The sequence below is a fragment of the Vicugna pacos genome, chromosome 20 (assembly GCF_048564905.1).
Source record: "Vicugna pacos chromosome 20, VicPac4, whole genome shotgun sequence".
NCBI classification, from domain to species: Eukaryota; Metazoa; Chordata; class Mammalia; order Artiodactyla; family Camelidae; genus Vicugna; species Vicugna pacos.
The window spans coordinates 36,984,218-37,003,333 of record NC_133006.1 but is presented as its reverse complement, the minus strand read 5'-3'; the positions used below and the strand labels follow the sequence as shown (position 1 = coordinate 37,003,333).

At 44.9% G+C, this 19,116-nt stretch overlaps 1 long non-coding RNA gene across 2 annotated transcripts in view; it reads right to left on the bottom strand.

The window, feature by feature from the left end:
• The window catches only part of LOC116284453 (uncharacterized), a 154,634-nt gene that overhangs the window by 54,574 nt on the left and 80,944 nt on the right, over window positions 1-19,116 (bottom strand). For both annotated transcript variants that reach the window (XR_012062402.1, XR_012062403.1), the window contains one exon: window positions 5,624-5,962. This is a non-coding gene — a long non-coding RNA (uncharacterized lncRNA). The remainder of the gene's footprint in view (window positions 1-5,623; window positions 5,963-19,116) is intronic.

The window sequence follows — 19,116 nt, the reverse complement described above, 5'->3', positions numbered from 1 at the left end:
AGGGTTTCTGCGGTAGGGGAAGTGGACAGTGAGAGCGAAATCTTCCCCAGCGTCCTCACAACCAGCACAGTTCTCCGTTCGGGAGTGTCATTTATCTCAGGGAGTCTTTTTTATCTCTTCTTTCCCTCCATTGAAGGCTTCATTCATTCTTTGATGTCTTTTTCCGTTTGGCTCTCAGGTGCCTAATTCATTCACGTTTTAATCCCAGTTAAAACCCGTTTCTAATAGGAGGCAAAGTGCCACGCCTCTGCCAGTAGGATTTCGCGTATGAGAGAGGGAGAAACTTGGGAGGTGCTGTGCCTTCCGGCAATAATATTCCGAGCCTTCATCTTTGGCAATTACCTGGCCCTGTCGATTGACAGAAACGCTAAATAGATCGTCATATGTTTGCACAATAGAATGCTGTACAGCAGCGAAAATGAACCGCCAACCTGTTTGTATCAACATGGGTAACCCTCAAAATCAATGCTGCACCACAGAGCCAGTTATGGAAGGACGCACACTGTGCGATGACCTGTGTTTAAAATTCCCAAACAGGTGAAAAGAAACGGCATTTACACATAAGCTATATATCAGTGAATATATATGTAAATCGCAAATGCACATATGTACATATTATTTCCATATAGACACAAGAGGCCAATCTGAAAAGAAAAGTGATGGACTGTGACTAACACACAGTTTAAGATAGCAGTTCCCTTCAAGGGTTGGGAGGGTGGGCAATGAGTAAACACTTACTTGTTTTCTTATTTTTACTATTGTTTGGAAGTGTACGTATACATTACACATACCTCTTTGTAGTGTGAAATGTTTCACATTATTTTAAAAGTTTCTAAGGTGACGTTTACCTGGGTTATTAACCCTCATCTATCACCTGGGAAAGTGGAGGGAGGGGCTTAGGGAAGAACAGCCGCTTAGAGAAATTACGCAGAGAGTTAGCTGAGTTGTAACCCTCCTCTGGCCAAGGCTTCTCCTCTGACGTGAATGAGAAAAGGAATGTCAGTGCATTGATGCCGCCACCTTCACCTCATTTCACCACAGCTGAGCTACTCCTGAACCCCCAGAATTCGTCCTTAGGGCAGAACCACCAACAGTGGAGTCTGGGGTGTGCCCATTTCGAGCAGTCTTGTCCATCACTGCCTGGACATTTGGGAGCCACGTGGGCACAGTGAGGTTGTTTATCGTGATGACCAAGAAGGCCTGCAGCACACGGGGATGGCTTGGACACGTCCTGCCTGGGACGTCGCACCATTCCTGGCCCTGCAGGGCACACCAGGCAGGCACTGGGTGGGATGGGAGGCAGCCGTGCCCTTGAGGGGCACCTGCTCTGTGGTGCTCTGCCCAGTCTTCTTTCAGTCAGGTCCCACCTGCCAGGGCTTCCACATCAAGGGTGTGGCCAGTACCATGAGTAATATGATTCTTTTCTTTAAATGAACTCACTTTTAGGGTGGTGAGGGGAGGGGGAGTTGGATGAAGGTGGTCAAAAGGTACAGACATCCAGTCATAAGATAAAAGTACTGGCGATGTAATGTACAGCATGATAAATGTAATTAACACTGCTCTACATTATAAGTGAAAGGTTTTCAGAGAGTAAATCCTAGGAGTTCTCATCTTAGGGAAAAAATAGTTTTTTTCTATTTCTTTAACGTTGTATCTACATGAGGTGATGGGCGTTCACTCCATCTACTGTGGTCATCATTTTATGCTGTGTGTAAGTCAGATCATTATGCTGTACCCCTTAAACTTATTCAGTGCTCTGTCAATTATTCCTCAACAAAACTGGAAGAACACACACACACACACACACACACACACACACAAAGGAAAAGAAGGAAATAGACTCACTTTTTTTTAACTTAAAGACATGTATAATAAAAAAAAAAAGCTTTCATGCCAAATAAAAAACCAGTGTCATTGTTGTTAACAGAAGGTAATCATAAAAAACAAATACAGGAAGACGAAGCTGCGCTACTCAAGTTTAGCGAGCTACCACTGCCTGCTGACGGCTGAGAGCTTGAGGTCTACTTTCTCCTTGTGAAAAAGGTAAACGGCCACAGGTTAGGGGTCTTTAGATCAGGCCTAAATCAAAGGCTCTAAAGAGTGAAATGGAAACGTTTTCTCCTTATGACAAAGTCTAGTGACTCATCGTGATTAAATGACACATCTGTGTATCGAGTACCATATCAAATTATCATATTGTGTCCCACACTTTGGAGATTTTGATCACATGAGTTATGGGGAGACAGAGAAGCAGAGGGAAGGTGGAGGGGGTTTGTAGTCATGTGTCTTCATGCGGCGCAGCTTTGCACAGAGCATGGCAAGTCTAAAGGGGCATCCCCTGTGCTAGTTGGTGCCTGAGCCTTTCTCCAAGGGACATTCCCGAAGAGGGTGAGAAGGCTCCTCCTGCACACAGCCCTTGAATGGGGCGGGGGAGGGGAGTGACAAGAGGACAGAGGAGAGCTGTAAAGGGCACATCACCAAGTCAGCTACCACTGTGGGAGACTGGAGCCAAACCCGGGTGGAACCTTAAGAAAAGGCAGAAGACCTGTCTTAGAGTTATTCCACTCAGCCCAGGGGGAGCTGCGGCATTTACAGTCCACTGAGAGTCACAGTAGCCCTCCCCGGCCTGGAGAAAGCCTCAGCTCAGGACATGAAGAGTCAGACCTTAGAAGTCAGCCCAGTCCTGGCGAGGCCTGAAGGATGCGGGCAGGACTGACTGCTTCTCCTTACTACACCTTCTCTGCTAGATACTTAGGAAAATTATTGTAACGTTTAATCCTGACCACAGCCCTTCAAGATAGAGATTGATTTCCCTTATTTGCATAGAGAGGAAGAGGCACTAGAACTTACGTTATTTGACCAAAGTCACATAGTATGTGTTCTCCTGCCCCTCTGGTTGCACCTTTCTAGTCTTCTTTTTTCTTTTTTTTTTAATATTGAAGTGAAATTCATATAACATAAAATAGCCAATTTAAAGAGAACAATTCAGTGATGTTCAATAGATTCACAATGCTGCACACCTACCACCTCCATCTAGTTCTAAACATGTTTTCACACCAAAGGGAAACCCGATATCCATTAAGCAGTTGTTCCCCACAGCTCCCCGCTCCCAGCCGCCAGTTTGCATTCTCCTTCTGTTGACTGACCTATTCTGGGTATTTCATATAAACGGAATCATATACTTCTGGGGCCTCGTTTCTTAAGCTTAGTACAATGTTTTTTGAGGTTCATATGTGTTGTAGTATGTATCAGTAATTCATTCTTTCTGTGGTTGAGTAATATTCTATCGCAAGGATATACTGCAATTTATTTATCCATTCATCTGTGGATGGACATTTAAGCTGTTTCTCCTTTTTGGTGGCTGTGATTAGGGCCGCTATGAACGCATCGCACATACTCATCTGAGCCCCAGTTTTCAGTCCTTTGGGGTGTCTAACTAGGAGTGGAATTACTGGGTCATGTGGTAACTCTGTGTTTAACTTTTCAGGAAACTATCCTGGTCTTGGAGAGCCCATTCTCCTCTCCACTTATTTAAATGTTAAGCTTTAAATGTGAGGTTCAGTCCTCAGCCAAACCACTCCCTGCCGCCACTTTTCTCATCTGATATTCTCTCTCCAGGGTGCTGCATCCACGCCCACAGCACCAGTCAGCATCTACAGGCTGAGGACGCCCAGACCTCTGCTCTGAACTCTAGACCAGCATGTCCGCTGCTTGGCTGACATTTGCCTCTGGATGTGTTCAAGGCCCTCCAAAATCATCAATTCCAGAACCGAACTCACACCAGGCCTGGTCTTTCGCCAACGATTCTAGTCTCCGTGACCAGCAAGCAGCATCAACATCCAGCTGGATGCCCAAACCAGGAAATGGGATCCTCTTCAGTACTTCCCCCTTGACCTCCTCCCCTGTCTACCACCAAGTCCTGTCGACTTTCCTTTCTAGGTGACTCTTTCGTCTGCCTACTTCTATCTACCACCCTTTTCTTATCTGTGCTCCACTGATATCCTTGCTTGACTGACTTAATCAGCCTTCTGACTGGTCTCCTCATCAGCAGATGTGACCTTCCCATCCATTCTCCACACTGTAGCAGAAGGGATTCCTTAAAAACACAGATCAGACCACAACAACCCCAAGCTTCTCCACAGAATTGAGAATAAGCAGCATGTTCAACACTGCCTCTTCTCCAGGCTCATCGTGAGCCATCCCACACCTCTTCCTTCTGACCACACTGGCCTTAATCTAGCTGGACAATTCAAGTCTCCCACCTCAGGACCTGCCACAAGCTGCTCCCTCCGCCTGGCCCTAGTCAGCCCTTTGCCTTGTGAACTCCTACCCCTTTCCCAGTTCTCATCATTGCCATCCTTACGGAAACCTCCCTGATTCCCAGACAGATCCAGCTCCCCTGCAGTGTGCTCTGGTCCTCATCATATTTGTGTAATTATTAATTAATGTCTGCCTCTCCCCTGGACTGTAAGCTTTTGGGAGGTAGGACAGGGCAATGTCACTTTTGCTCCATCTTACATAAATTTTGACTTAAAAGTGGCCACCAATACCAGGCATACTCACTAGACACTTGTTCAATAATTTAACGAACTCATTAATGAGAAGCGGTGGAGCTGATTTCATATCCCAACCTTTCCATGGCCCCATTTCCCCCCATTCTCAGAACAGGAATGTCCTTGGAAATAAGCAAACTTGGGAGGTAACAGAAATAGGGAGGAAAATCACTTGGCTGGTTCCCAGGAATCTCAGATGTTCTTCACTCCCACTTCTGGGTGGGAACCCAGCTTCTAGTGGGGACAGGATGGGCTCTCCAAGGAGCTGACGAGGCCAGAGCCCCTACCCTCACCACCACTAGCACAGGGTCGAGGCTGCTCACCAGTCTCCAGGCAGCTTTCAGCAGTGTCTACCCCTTTCAGAAGGGCTTTCCCCCTTTAAACTGTATGTTCTTCATTTTGAAGTAATTTCATTGAGATAAAAAAGTTGCCTCTAGTCCTTTGCCGCAGAAAGGCAACTGAATGAATGAACAAATTAAATGAATACATACACACAGAGAAAAGTAGGATGGAGCCGTTGCGGGGGCCCAGTGTGGACACGCAGAACAGTGGGGATACCGATGGCCCCTCCTCTGCAGAGGCTGGACATACACTGGTCTAGTTCTCAACCACCATTTCTTGCCCCTTAGTCATTCTCAGTGAGGATGAAAACAACATGATAAATGATTCTAATCCACCATAAAGTATAAGTGGTAGCCCATACTCTGAAGTTCTGAAATAATTTAGGGAAAGTAAAAGCTCGGGGTCACCCCAGGTAAGCTCTCTGAGGACGGTTGGAGGGGGAGGGGCCATGTACTTTGCACACCAGGAAGCACCTACCCAGCAAGATTTGAAATGTAGAAACAGCAGACGTTTTAGGTTGCATTGAAGCCAGTGCCTCCAGGTCAACTTGAAGGAAACCTGGAGTCACTCTTTCCTCCTTTGGGGCATGTTAAGTCTCTCCCAGCTGCAGATAAGGGCGTTCACAGTGGGAAACACCACCAGATGTCTGACACCAACTCAGGACGGCAGAGTCTGAGTGAGCCTCCCCAGCCCCTCCCCTGAGGCCACAGCAAACATCAGAGACTCACCCAGGGCGGAACCACTGCTGCTGGGTCATCTGGCCTCCCTGGTGTCCGTGCCCTCCCTCTGGGAAGGCAGGCAGGAGGTGGCAGCTCAGTCCTGTGCTTCTCTCTCTTCCAGACTTGCTTCTGAAGGCAGCTGTGAGCATTTCCTTACTGAGCAACCGCACACGTAGACTGAGTGGCGTGTGTGTGTGTTTTTCCTTCCGGTTGCTGTGAAGTGATGTTGCCTCGGTTCGTTTCCTCTCTGTGCCTCAGTCTTTTTTTTTCCCCTCTCTGTCAGACCTTCTGTGGATGGTTTGTTGTTTAGGGACAGGTAAGCCACCGGGTTCTCATCAGCACCGTCTGCTATTTTGAGAAAGAGAGGAGATCTTTCAGTTATCATTACCATGAAATTCTGCGGGATGTACTTTCTAAGTGGCACAATCACCTTCTCAGGCTGCACTGAGGCAAAAATTAGGCTATTTAAGCTCCATCAATTTAGGATTTTGTGGTTTTGTGAGCTCAATATGTCCCAAAGAGTTCTACAACAAATTGACATGAAACATCCTTTCCTTTGAAAAGTATTTACCGAGACTGTACACAGGGACAGGCACCCTGCTAGGGGCTGGGTCTCCACACAGATCGCATTCCAAAATGTGAGGTAGAAGCCTAGATTTGATTACGTGAAAGGGAATTTGAAAGGATTTAATTTCAAATCCCTGTCGTCTTCCAGCTGGGCATCTGAGTAGCAGACAAGGGGGTGTGCTCCGAGGTCGACCACCTGGGTTCAAATTATGGTTCTACTCCTTACATACTTTTAATCTTTTTGTGCCTCAGCTTCCTCATCTGTGCAGTGGGAATAACTGTAGGGCTGCTGTGAGAATTAAATTAGCTAGTACAGGTAGAGAACTCAAAGAGTGCCTGGCACAGTAAGTAAGTAAGCAGTATATGGGTGTTTCCTATTATTATTAGTGGCAAATTTTGTAAGTTCAGTCCTTTGCTTTTTCTCCTTTTTCGTGCCACTTCCCACCCCTTTCTGGTGCCTAGGAAATGACTTGGGGGCACAGAGGATTGAGAGAGGGAGATGGGTTGAGTAACTGATGCTCCAAAGATGCAGCGGTGCCTGATGTTTCTGGTCCTGCCTGCCGTATCACCAAGACAAGCACAGCAATGCCCTCGTCCCTCCCTCGTCTTTACTCTCTGCTCATGTCGTACATCGCACTCTTGTGACTTCTGTTTTTGTTATTTTGTTTTGTTTTAATTCCCTGTAATACTTCTCTGAAACTCAGATTCATGTCAATTTTTTCTAAGTGTTGAGCTGGCATGAATCCTGCTAAGGAATACTCTGCCCAGAAGCAGATGCTCCCTGTAAACAAAGACACAAATGCTCAGCTCAATGCCTTGTGCCGCTGGGACTTAAGACGACATCAGCAATAAGAACTTCCATACCAATCGTTATCCACATACAGAATTAGCAACATTCGTGGTGGAAACATCATTAAGATACTCCAGTTTTTCCTTCTCTCTTCCTCTCCTTGTATAACTATTCTTGAGTACATGTTATATATCAGGAACCATTCCAGATTTGAGGGAGAATTATTCTGCTTCTAAGTTTTCATTTTTTTAGTGCAGAATATTCAAAATAAATCAATAGCGGTAGAGGAGAAGTACAGACAGTAAATATTTTTTTCAAAATGCCCCTCTATGCATTTCCCATATTAGTAAAATACCACATTAATAAAATATTATTTTCTTCATTAGATGTTTAGACAGTGTACATTTAAATGCATACATTTTAGAAAAAATAATTTACAGTTATATAGTATAACCTGAAGATTAATGCCGTCAGTTTGTTTCCGTAAGTCAATGACTCCCTAGATACACTAAAAAAAACTAAGCTTGGGCTTCTTTTCAACAAAGTACTTGAGTGTGGCAACTTGATTATCCTTAACTCTGCTGTTTCATCTACATCCTCATGGCTCCTTTTCCCACTTTGAGCTGCCTGGACCTCCCACTGCTGAGTTCTTCCGAACGGAGAGAGGGCATATCTGTCAAGGCAAACTAAGGTGCTCAGACTTTGTCCAAAAAACAGATCAGATTTGTTTTAGAAAAACAAGTTAAATATTTCTCCCACTTGGAAAGTTGGAAGTTTTCTATGTCTGTTTTCCTACTCACGGTCTTAAATTTTCTTTTCTTTTTTTTTTTTTTTTTGGTTTGTTTTCTTCTTTTTGATTAGCGGCAGGTTATGCCACATGTCAAAATTTTGACAAACCACGGATGGTTCTTACAAAAAAAACAAACAAGTATAATTTCTAATCACTCTATCCAATGAAGACGGTGTTTACATTTTCATCTTTAAACAGTCTTCTTGGCTGCTTTAATTAGCTTCTTCAGGCCATCTCAGCTAGCTGGAATCTCAGCACCACGGAATAGCTTATAACTACCTGTTAAGCAGTAGCCAACCCCCAGGGTGCAACTGTTTTGAATCTGTCATGGATGTTGGGTCAAAAGAGGGACTGTTGTATGGACTGGAGGCTGAGGGGTGAAGACAAAAGAAGTGAGGAGAATTTGAGAAGATAAAGGAGAATTTGAGAAGATTAAAAGATTTTTTTAAAAATCTATGGCCAAGTTTAGTGTATGTGTGTGTGTGTGTGTGTGTGTATTTTCGATTCCGTTTGCTTGACTCATTTCCCTCCACGAGTGAAGACAGTATTAGCCATGGGGAATCAGCTGCCCACTGAGGAATTTAAATGAATACGCTGAAGAGTTGGTTTGGCACATTTTAAGAGCAGTCTTGTCTAGTATTCCAAGGTACGCCTCCTCTCTTCTCGGGAACGGCAGTCGGTACTGTGGTTTTCATTTTAGAAAAGAAATTTCATTTTAGATGAAGAAATCAGAGCTCAAAAAGATCTGTTTGTGCATTCAGTAACTACTGCGGACCTGCAAACTCCTCTTATCTTCCCTGCACAGTTTTGATACATCAGTCTGCAAGACACAGGACCTGCCCTCAAGAAATTCGAAGCTTAGTGGGGAGATTACCTAGTGAGATCACTGTTCCCATTCATTGGTTCCCATTCATTGGTAAAAGAATCTATTGAACAAGTGCTGTGATAAATAAAAAAAAAAGAATGCCAATCAGCTCCTCCCCTCAGAGAAATTACAGTCTAGTAGGCATGGCAAAATGAACCTTCTTCACCTTCCTCTTTTGTTCTGTTGCTGCTCACAGCCCTCCTTTCTCTCTTGCAACAGGACATCCTCGTTCTCCTCTCTCGTCTTCCCCCAGTCCGTCAGCCAAGCCCTGGAGTGGCGCGCTCCTCCACCGCCAGCGCCCCCAGAAAGCTGCCCCAGCAGCGTGCTGATGTTCATCTCCCTGCTCTTATTCTGCTGGGGGTTCACCCGTTTCCAGCCCCAGGGGGAAGGTTACTTCCTCTCATGCTTCTGAGCTACCCGGACGCACTGGGGAAAGTCAACAAAGACCAAACTGATTCCTGGCAAATTCTCTCCTGATAACCTCAACTGAGATCTTTCTGCTGCTCAGGAATCTTCTTACTCGTCTCTCACCGACTGACTACCTGCCAAGTCTTCCTTCCAGACTACTTTTCTCACCCTCCTGAAGCTCTGAGCCCAGCCCTCCCCTCACGCCATGCCCAGGTCAGAGCTGCCAAAGTGAGCCCTTGTAGCCTCTCTCAGGACCTCCGGAGAATTTCACCCTTCCATCCAACCCGCTCCTCATTCTCCGCTCATTCTTCAGTCCTCTGAATTACAGCTTCATGCGTTACCATTTGATTAATAAAAATAGGAAAGGCTACCATTTTGATATTTATCATTAGGAGGAAAATGACCCTTTCAAAGATGAGACCGTTCTTCTAGCTCACAGAACAGCTGTTCGAAGAAACACAGGTATCAAGAAGAGCAAAAGGAAGGGCGAATTCTTTTCAAGAGAGAACTGAGGACAAATATAAAGGATTCTGATTTATTGGAGGCATTCACTGCATTTAAGCATCTGACAAACACCACACACTGATTTCTCCATTACTTATATCCTGTTCACCCTTCCCTCTGCCAGACAATAACCTTCTTTGACTTCCCAGAAAATAATTAGCAACTTATTACTGATTTTTTTCATAATTTTTAAATTAAAATTTAAAATATACAATTAATACATTTATATTGCAAAAAAATTAATATTGCAGGTAAAACTCAAGTGCCTTCTAACCATTATCCCTAATTTCAGTTCCCTTCCCTGCTTTGCCCACAGGGCGCCCCTGCTAGCGGTTTGGCGTGGATTCTTCCCAGACGTTTTCTAGGCATTTATATGATTATAGGTGCCCACTGTCCACCAGCAGTTGTGCGCATGTGCAACTTCACCCGTGAGTGTGCTGGTGAGCACAGACAGAACACAAGACTGAAACCATGACACGATGCTCGGTTTCTGAGGGAACTGTATAAACTGCTGTTCTGGTTTCACATGAAACTGGAATTTGAAAACAACATCTTATTCATGAGAATACAACACATAAAACTACACTGCTGTGTTTGGTGGCTGAAGAGATTAGACTCCTCTTTGACTTCTGATCATTTGTTTTCTAAATATATAAAAATGTGGATTTACATCCACCTGTTTTGCCTCTGAATAGAGAGTCCCAGATCAAATACCAAAGGTCCATTAGTCATTTGATAAAGTGATTTTTCTTCTAGATTTTTCCTTTTTTGCCGACACAATCACTTCCCCAAAAAATCAAGTCAAGTTGTGCCTCCCCTGAGGCAGGTCTGCTGCCCTAACAGGGACCCAGTCCCAGGGAGGGACTGCCAAGTGTTATCATCATTTACAGCCCTTTTTCCCTTCACAATGGCTGGTGCTTTATCTTTCCTTTCCCTTGAACATTTCCTCCTTTTGACTCAGGGCAGCCTCCATTTCACAATCCCACATTGAGAGATTCCTACTCTGACGATCTAGAAATGTTTTTCACTAGTTCCTGGTACCCCAGCATTCTCTGTTCTTTCTCTCTAGTTTTCATGTGATAATTTTACTCTAAGACAATAGAAATTTAAAAAGGAAATCCAATGTACCCCTCCTCTATTTTCACCACAACTTTTCTTATTATATAAGCAAAAACCTTGTGTCCACATGTTTGTGGAAACCCTAAGACTCAGTAACTTGGTTCTATCCACCCTTCTCTGCCTCCTTCTTTCTTCCTTTCATGCTCAGCTTTTCTGAAAGAGTCGTCTACACTCTGTGCCTCTGCTCCCACACCCTCCGACCCCTTCTTTCTCACTGTGTTCCTTCCATCTGACATTTGGCTCCGACCTCCAGCTCTGCATGCCGTAACACCTGTTAATGTCAGCCATGGCATCCTAGATGGAGAAGCCAGTGGACATGACAAAGACTTGCCTCTGTTGCATTTACAATGACTGACCATGTCTTTCTTCTCAGACACCTCCCTCTTTCTTTGAGGGACCCACTCAGCCCAGCTCATCTCCTTCATGGTTCACTGCACCTCCTCCACTTGTCGCTGCCCATGCTTCACCCCTGGACTGCACACATCTTCTCTCTACTTCTCTTGGGGTGGGCTTGTCTACTCCCATTCAGGTCTGGGGCAAGACTTCTCTTGTACTCGCCATTTATGTCATACCATATTTCAGTCTCGGTCTTAGCCTGTTCTGGCTGCTTTAACAAAATACCATGGACTGGATGGCTTAAACAGCCAAACATTTATTTTTCACAGTTTTGGAGGCTAGAAGTCTGAAATTAGGATGTCGATACAGTCGGGGTTTTGGTGAGGGTCCTCCTCCTGGTTTGCAGCTGTCTGCCTTCTTGCTGTATCCTCACATGGTGGGGAGAGGTGACCCTTCTGTCTCTTCTTAGAAGGACAGCATCTGATGCATGAGGGCTCTATCCTCATGACCTAACTGCCTCCCCAAAGTCCCCTCTCCTAAAACCATCACACTGGGGATTAGGCTTCAACATGTGAATTTGGGGGGGACATAAATATCCAGTCCGCAGCAGCCTCTCTGCCCTAAAACATAACGAACCTTTTCTGTGCTTCTTAAACCTAACCTGTCACCAAGTCCTGTTATTTAAAAAGTTAATTCTTCAGTCTTGTTGCCCGATTCAGTACATAGCCACTGCTACTACCTTAGTTTAGACTCATTGCCTGAGCTGTCATAACAGTTTGTGACTGTGACAGGGCACGGGGCGTGTCCTCAGGAGATACTAGCTGAATGAGCATCTCCACAATACTAGATGTTCTCGCAGACAAATTTCAAATCTCATGTCTCTGTTTAAAACTTTCACCAACTCCCTGTTGCCTACAAAATGAAGCAAAATGACTGGGTTGGTGAATCAAGCTATCTTCTTGGATTCTCTCCTGCTTATCCACGCCTAGAGCGCCCCTCACCTTCCCATCACTCTGGACAGCTCACTCTTCCCTAGTATTTCATGTCTTCTCATGATTATGGGATTACAAAGGCTCATCTCCCACCTAGAATGTCCTTCCTCCTTCTCTTTTTGGCAACATCCTTCAAGACCGCACTCCTCGGGACAGAGTACCTTTTCCTCCTTTCACTGTCACCAAAACTTCTATTATTGTGCTGATCACATATTACAATAGCCTGTCTTCCTGCCTTGAACTTTGAGGCTCCTGATGGCAAGGAACTGTTGCGTATTCATTCTGGAGACCAAACTAAACATTTTACAAAGTGGTCTTGCATCAAAATCACCCACAAAGCGGTTAAATATAGATCCCCAGGCCCCGCCCTTGGGTTGCTGAATCAGTTTCTCTGGGGACAGGAACACTTCCAGGTAATTCTGATGCACGTGGGCATCTGGGAACACAGTCACAGTATTCAACAAATATTTGATGAATAAGGACATGATGAAAAGTGCTCAGATCTCTACTCCTGAAAAATCTGTTCGATTTCCTCCATTCCTCTGGGCTATGTTTTGGCTGGAGACAGGTCCAGGGAATTTGGCTCAGCCTTGAATCTAAGTGACCTAACGGGAAACAGCTTTACATTTTTCTCTAATCAAGTCATGCAATGCACCTATTGTCCTGTCCAAATGCCAAATTAGGTTTAGGGCCATTCAAAGCCTTGAAGATGGTTGGTCATGATAAGAACTTACAAATTCTTGCTCAAGTAAGAACTGGTGTTGTGGGCATGCTCTGCATTTCTAACTCACCAAAGCCAAGTTCTTAAGCTTAAATGGTTCACAAGTACCTTCAAAGGAGTTTCACTGTCTCATTTGCTGCACTTATCACCAGTATTGGGAACTCAAATATCAGTTAATTCCTCCCCTGTTGACACTGGAGGAGTTGTGAACGGGCCTAAGAATTTTAGACTTTAGGTGAGGCTGATGGACTTGGGAAGCCACAAGGTCTCTAAAATGTCCTTTTAAAATTTCTTTGGTAGATTTTGAGCTCTATCAACATGAACTTGAGATCTGTCACAATGCACAGACCAGGCCCAGCAAGACTAAAACATACGCATTACCTAAAAGATCTCAGGACCACACAAAGTACCTTCAACAAATATTTGTTAGATTCATTATTTACCAAATAACTAAATCTTTCCAAAAGTACATACAAGTGGAGAAACACACAAATACCATTAAGCTGTTGAATACAAACATATGTATCTCAGAGGTGGAAAAGAAAACAAAAGCATGGGGAGTGATTTAAAGTTGGCAGTCCTTGCTGGAGGAATGGAGACCTGATTATTGCGCTCAAGAAGAGGCAGGATGCAGACTGACAATTAAGCTATCTCCTAGAAAATTCAGATGATGTCACAGCTGGGCTGAGCCTTAGAGGTGGTCTAATTTATCTTAATATGTATTACTCATCCTTTAATAGTTCCATTATTTATTACACAAGTAACATACACTCATCGTTCCAATCAGAAAAAATAAGTAATTCAAAAAGACAACATAGCTAATGTTATGCTGGCGTATATATTCTTTTAAATGTTTTTCCATATATATGTAGAGTGATGTTCTAGCAGGTTAGTCTACTATTGTTGCTGTAAGAAATTACCACAAAATTAATGGCTTAAGACCAAACACATTTATTATCTTACAGTTCTGTAGAAACCATACAGGCCTCTTGAGCTAGTCAGTGTGTAGGCAGGGCTGCCTTCATCTGGAGGATCTAGTAGAGAATCTGTTTCCTTACCTTTTCCTGCGTCTAGATATTGCCCATATTCTGTGGCTCCTGGCCCCTTTTTCCATCTTCACAGTCAGTCATGTTGACTCTCTGTGACCATTCTGTAGTTACATCACCCCCAACTTCAGCTGGGAAAAGTTCTCCTATTTGATTTTAAGGACCCATGTGATCAGTTTGGACTCTCCTGGATAATACAGGAGCCCAACCCAAGGTCTCTAACTTCACACAAAATCTGTTTTGCCATGTAGAGTAAAATTCTTAGGTTCTCAGAGTTAGGACATGGACATGTTACTCTGCCTGTCACACATAGAGACTGAACCACCAATGGTCACGGAGGTTCAGTGATGTCCCCAAGATCACACAGCTTGTAAATATTGAACCTAGTAGTTAAACTCTTTCAAATTGCAAGAGTTTGACACAGTCGGATTCTGAACTAGTAGAGATTTACGATAAAGGGATGTAAGGGAGAACTGCAAAGAGTTTGCATAAATGTGGGACCAAGCCTCCCTCCCGGGAACCGTCACACCATCCTCAGTCTATATACGCCATGACCTTGCTGACCTCTCGGCAGCAGCCGCCCACGGCACCAGATGGGGCCACTGCCTGTTTCTGTGTCACTCCCACATGTCTTGTACCCTTTCTAGTGCCCTTCAGTGTCCTGCTTAGCTTCCTAATCTTAAATGCTACCGATTCATGGCTTTAACCTGCTGCCTCCTCTCCACAAGTCTCTTTGTTTTTGGACCCTCTGTCAGTTATTTCTCTCTCAGGGTCACTTACACGCTTCCTAAGAGAAAGGATCTGGTGGAGTCCATTAGTCACCACAGGGCACTGGACGAACACACAGACAGGGCCCCCACCAGGTTATCTCACTGCCTGCTGGTCAGCCTATGGATGGTCACCTTAAGAAACAACTGTTGCTTCCTGGTTCCATCAGCCAGGATCAAGGGGTCAAAGTGACAATCTATGGGTAAGAAATCACTTCGGGTCACGTCCCTCAGTACAGGGCTGAGAGCAGGTGGGCACAGAGAGACGCTTCTCCAAAGCCGAGGCCAGAGCGCACCCGGGTACCCCTGCACGTGCTGCAGCTGAGCAGCATCTGGGACCTCAGCCGGAAGAGGCTGGCCGGATGAATGAGCATCAGCAGGGGCCGGACAGGAGGAAGAGAACAGTGCCCAGAACCGACACAGTATATGGACATTTTGAAAATGGTTTAGGTAATTGTTTTCAGTACTTTAAGGCCCTAATTGCTGATCTTTAACAAAGCGGCCACACAGGCTTATGAAAGTCCTAAAATTATATCACATTTATCAGTAACTGGGACCTCAAGTTGCTCCCACAAACCACACAGGGCCTTGTGAAATAAGGCTTTGGAAAGGGGCCCCTGATGTTTCTAAATTTTCACCCATTTGTTTCTCCATCTAAATTTGCTCTGAGAGGGGAAAGTGGCCTCATTAACTTGGAAAGAATGAGTCTAAATAAGTTGCAGAAGGAGAAAAGCTCTCGGGCATGCTGAACCCTGCCACCCCCCAACTCCCCACCCCCACCCCTTCCTAATGGAAGAATGTTGCCATAGAAGTTTCGCCTGCGATTTCCCACAAAAATGTGCGCTGTGGTCACAGCTCAAAGATGCCAACACAAATCTCAAACACAGCCACCTCCTGACGCAGAACACAATCTAGGCCGTTTTCAGTCTGAACTTCAGTTAACCAGGGACAAAAGTTGATTTCAAATGTCAATTAATGACATGGGAGGAAATGGCCATCTGACAGACAGAGGTCCTCGCATAAATATTTTTGCCTGGTGGCCGAGTCCTGGGATGCTGCCATGTTACACACAACCCAGCTTTTTCTACGTGCTGTGATCTTTTTTCTTCTCCTCTTGGGCTTTTAGAGAGAATGCCAATGGCATGTTGTCACCTCAGTTTTCCATACCCTGTAATAATTCACTGAATCATTCAGTTTTACTCTGAAATACACAACATTCTTCATGCAGACAATCAAAACATATTTTTCTGAGTAATTATCACTATATTAGGAGCTGTGGATAAACCACTGGGTAAAAACATATATAGTGTATTGTGTATACGGGATGCTTTGGCTACAAATGATGTAAAAATAGAATGTAAAGTGGCTTGAACAATAAATACTCATTGCCTCACCAAGCAAAAAGTCCCTCATAACTGCAAAATGGCTGCAAAAGCTCTAGACAGTACATTCTCAACCACATCCAAATGCAAACAAATACATAAATAAATAAAGCCAAAATGAAAACACTCCTCATTTTGGGTCCTGCTCCCCAGCAGAGACACCCTCAAGTCTTGGGAGGCAGAACTGCATCACAAGCCTGTTCCTGAGTCAGTCAACAGCAAGACAAATGAGATGGTCATAATTTGCTTAGACTAGTCAAACTTTGCCCCCCAGGATTAGGAAAGGACTCAGTCATTGCTGAAGCACTGAGTTTGCCCCATGCACAGAGAAAATCCAGTTCTGTTAGCAGGAAAAAAGGATTAGCTATTGGACAAGAAACCAGCAAGTCTGCCTCAGTGTGGAACTTCCAGACGACACAGGAGGGACAGGAAAAACACTCCCTAACATACATGTGTTTCGTAAGGAGTCCGACAGACAGAAGTTCCAGCGTCCTCTTTGCTACTCAGTAGTTACAAGATCTCGAGTAAACCTCTTGGAACTTTAATTTCTGCATATGTGAAATGGGAAGTCATTTCTATCTCACTGGGTTACAGTTAGGATCAAATATATTAGTGTACGTAAAATACCTGGGACCGTGCGTGGCCCATAGGAGTTACTCAATAAATGCCATTTCCTTCCTCAAAGCTCTCAGGTTAAGTTCCACGTGGTTCTTTGACACTGACGTGTGGCTGTTGAGAAGGAAACTGTATATATGAATGTGGAAGTCAGGGAGAGGTCTGGAGATGGAACTGCGGGAGTCATCAGCATGGAGGGTGACATTTGAAGCACTGACACTAGGTGAGGTCATTAAAGGAGTGTGCGCGGGAAGTGAAGCAAGTGACGAGTGGGCGTGGGAGGCGACGTGGAGAGGGCGGGGAGAGGACGGCCACCAACAAAGGAGACTGAGGCGTGGCCTGAGAGGAAGGCCCACCACCAGTGGGTGGTGTCCCACAAAGTCCTCGAAGAGTGTCTGCGGGGGACGTGAAGTGTGTCAACTGCTGAAAGGGGAAGTATGATGCAGGCTGAGGACTGCCAATGGATTCAGGGATGCAGAGGTCACCGGTGACCTTGACAGAGCAGTTTCAGTTGTGAGTGGGAGGGGATGGGAGGAGAATCTGAGGGCGGCAGTGTAGACAATTCTTTAAGCAGTTCTTCAAGCAACTGCTTGGCAGTAGAGCAGAAGAATGAGGTGATAGCGGAAGGGCACACAGTCAAGGAAGGTTTTGTCTGTTTTTAAGATAAGAGATTTAATGTGCTTGAGTAATTGAAAATCTCATAGGGAAAATTTTAGGACACAGGGGAGAGAGCAGTGAATTGTTGGAATTAGGTCCTTGAAAAGGGGAAGGAGATGGGATACAGGAAACAGTGGAGAAGTTGGCTTCTGTCAAGAGTGTAGTTAAACTGCTCCATGGCATGGCTCCCTTGGCATTCATGTTGTGTGGCCAAGTGGCCTGCAGGGGCCTTAAACTGACACTAGCCCCTCATGCAGGTACAAGCCCCAGACAGTACCTGCAGAGTCACAAGCAAATGTAAGTTCTTGATATAACTTCCCCAGCAGCTCTTGTGATCAAAGGCTCCCCTGTCTCCCCGGGCCTTCCACCTGTGCACCCCTTAGATAAGACCCTGGGGAGTTCACCAAAACCATACTCATTTTGGATTGAGTTGACCAATCTGAGCTTAGCCTGGGAACCCCAAAGCACTCCACCCCTGGCCCTAATAAAGGCATGTGCCCGGGGTCCGGTCACTCTCAGCCTGCACCCTGCCTTGATCTCCCCTCAAGGCCCTGGCAGCATGCCCTGTATTTCCTCCAGGACCAGTGAGTAATTAATCTACTTCAATTTCTCTTGTGGTCTTTTGTTGAACCTCAGTCACCATCCCACACCCTGTGCTTCCCTTAACAAATATGAATATTAAAAGTCATTAATAGCTTCTTACGAAGAGAAAGGGCAGACAGACTACAGGTATAGGGGTGTGAGTGAAGGCATGACCTCTGCTGACCCTGCTATTTTTATGTGAAATAGAAAATAAGGTCACCAGCCAAGGCTGAAGTCTGGGGAGGAGGTGATGGAGTTTTGAGGAGAAAGGCAGGCTGTAAGATGGTCAAATTGAAGAGTGAATGAATGAGGAAAATAGGGTCACTGAATCATCACTGACTACTGCATGTTGGCTCCAAAATCTATTTTTGAGCCCTGATATCTCTCCTGAACTCCAAACTCATATATCTAGCTACCTACTGACTTCTATCTCCTGGCTTCCTCGGGGGGGAAATTAAAGCCATTCTCTCTTCGCCCACCTCCAGCCATCATCCTACTCTCCCTACTTCAGTGACTGTCACTCTTGTGGCCCAGTTTCCAAAGCAGAATAAAAAAGACTTTGAATAGTTCATAAACTCTTGTAGGACAATATTTCTTATTTTCTGAGGTTGAAAACACTGGAGGAGAATCGTGTTTTTCCTGGAGGAGAATCGTGTTTTTCAAGGACCATTATTAGTTCAGTTTGAATGTTATCAACTGGAGATACCTGTGAGAGAGCCGATTGGGTGTGGTGAGTAGTTTAGTGGATACACATTGGGTGGCTGACTGATTATTTCTTTGGTAACTTGGAGGCGTCCATGTGGCCGAGGTACATCCAGTTCACCTGGGGTTCCTGGGGACTTCCAGATCGTGCCAACAATAGAGGTTCACAAACCTCACTTTGAGGAGCAAACTTTAGGAGACTGAAAACCATGCAGGTCATTTCAATTTAATGTGTCAATTGTTACAATAATAAGGAAACTACGTTAACAGAGTTCAACATACGGATTAAGGCAAAACCATGGAGATTTTTCACTGGCAGACCAGTGTGTTCTTGATTCTGAGAAGTATATAGAACCATGAAAGGATTTGAACAGAGGATAACATGGCTCAACTGCAAAATGCTTGAAAGTCAGCCATGACTGAAAGCCAACCATGTGTCAATTTCTGTCTCAACAGGGGAGATAATGCAGTGAAGAGTGAACAAGGAAATCCAGGACCCTGTCCTCAGGGAGGGGACATGCTGGAGGGGTTAGACAGGTCATAGTAAGAAAACAAATGAACAAGGAAATTTTAGATTGTGGACGTGCTATAAAGAAAAAAAAAAGGGTTCATGTAGTTGAGGCTGCGGTCACTACTCTAGTGGAAGCAGCTCTTCAGCC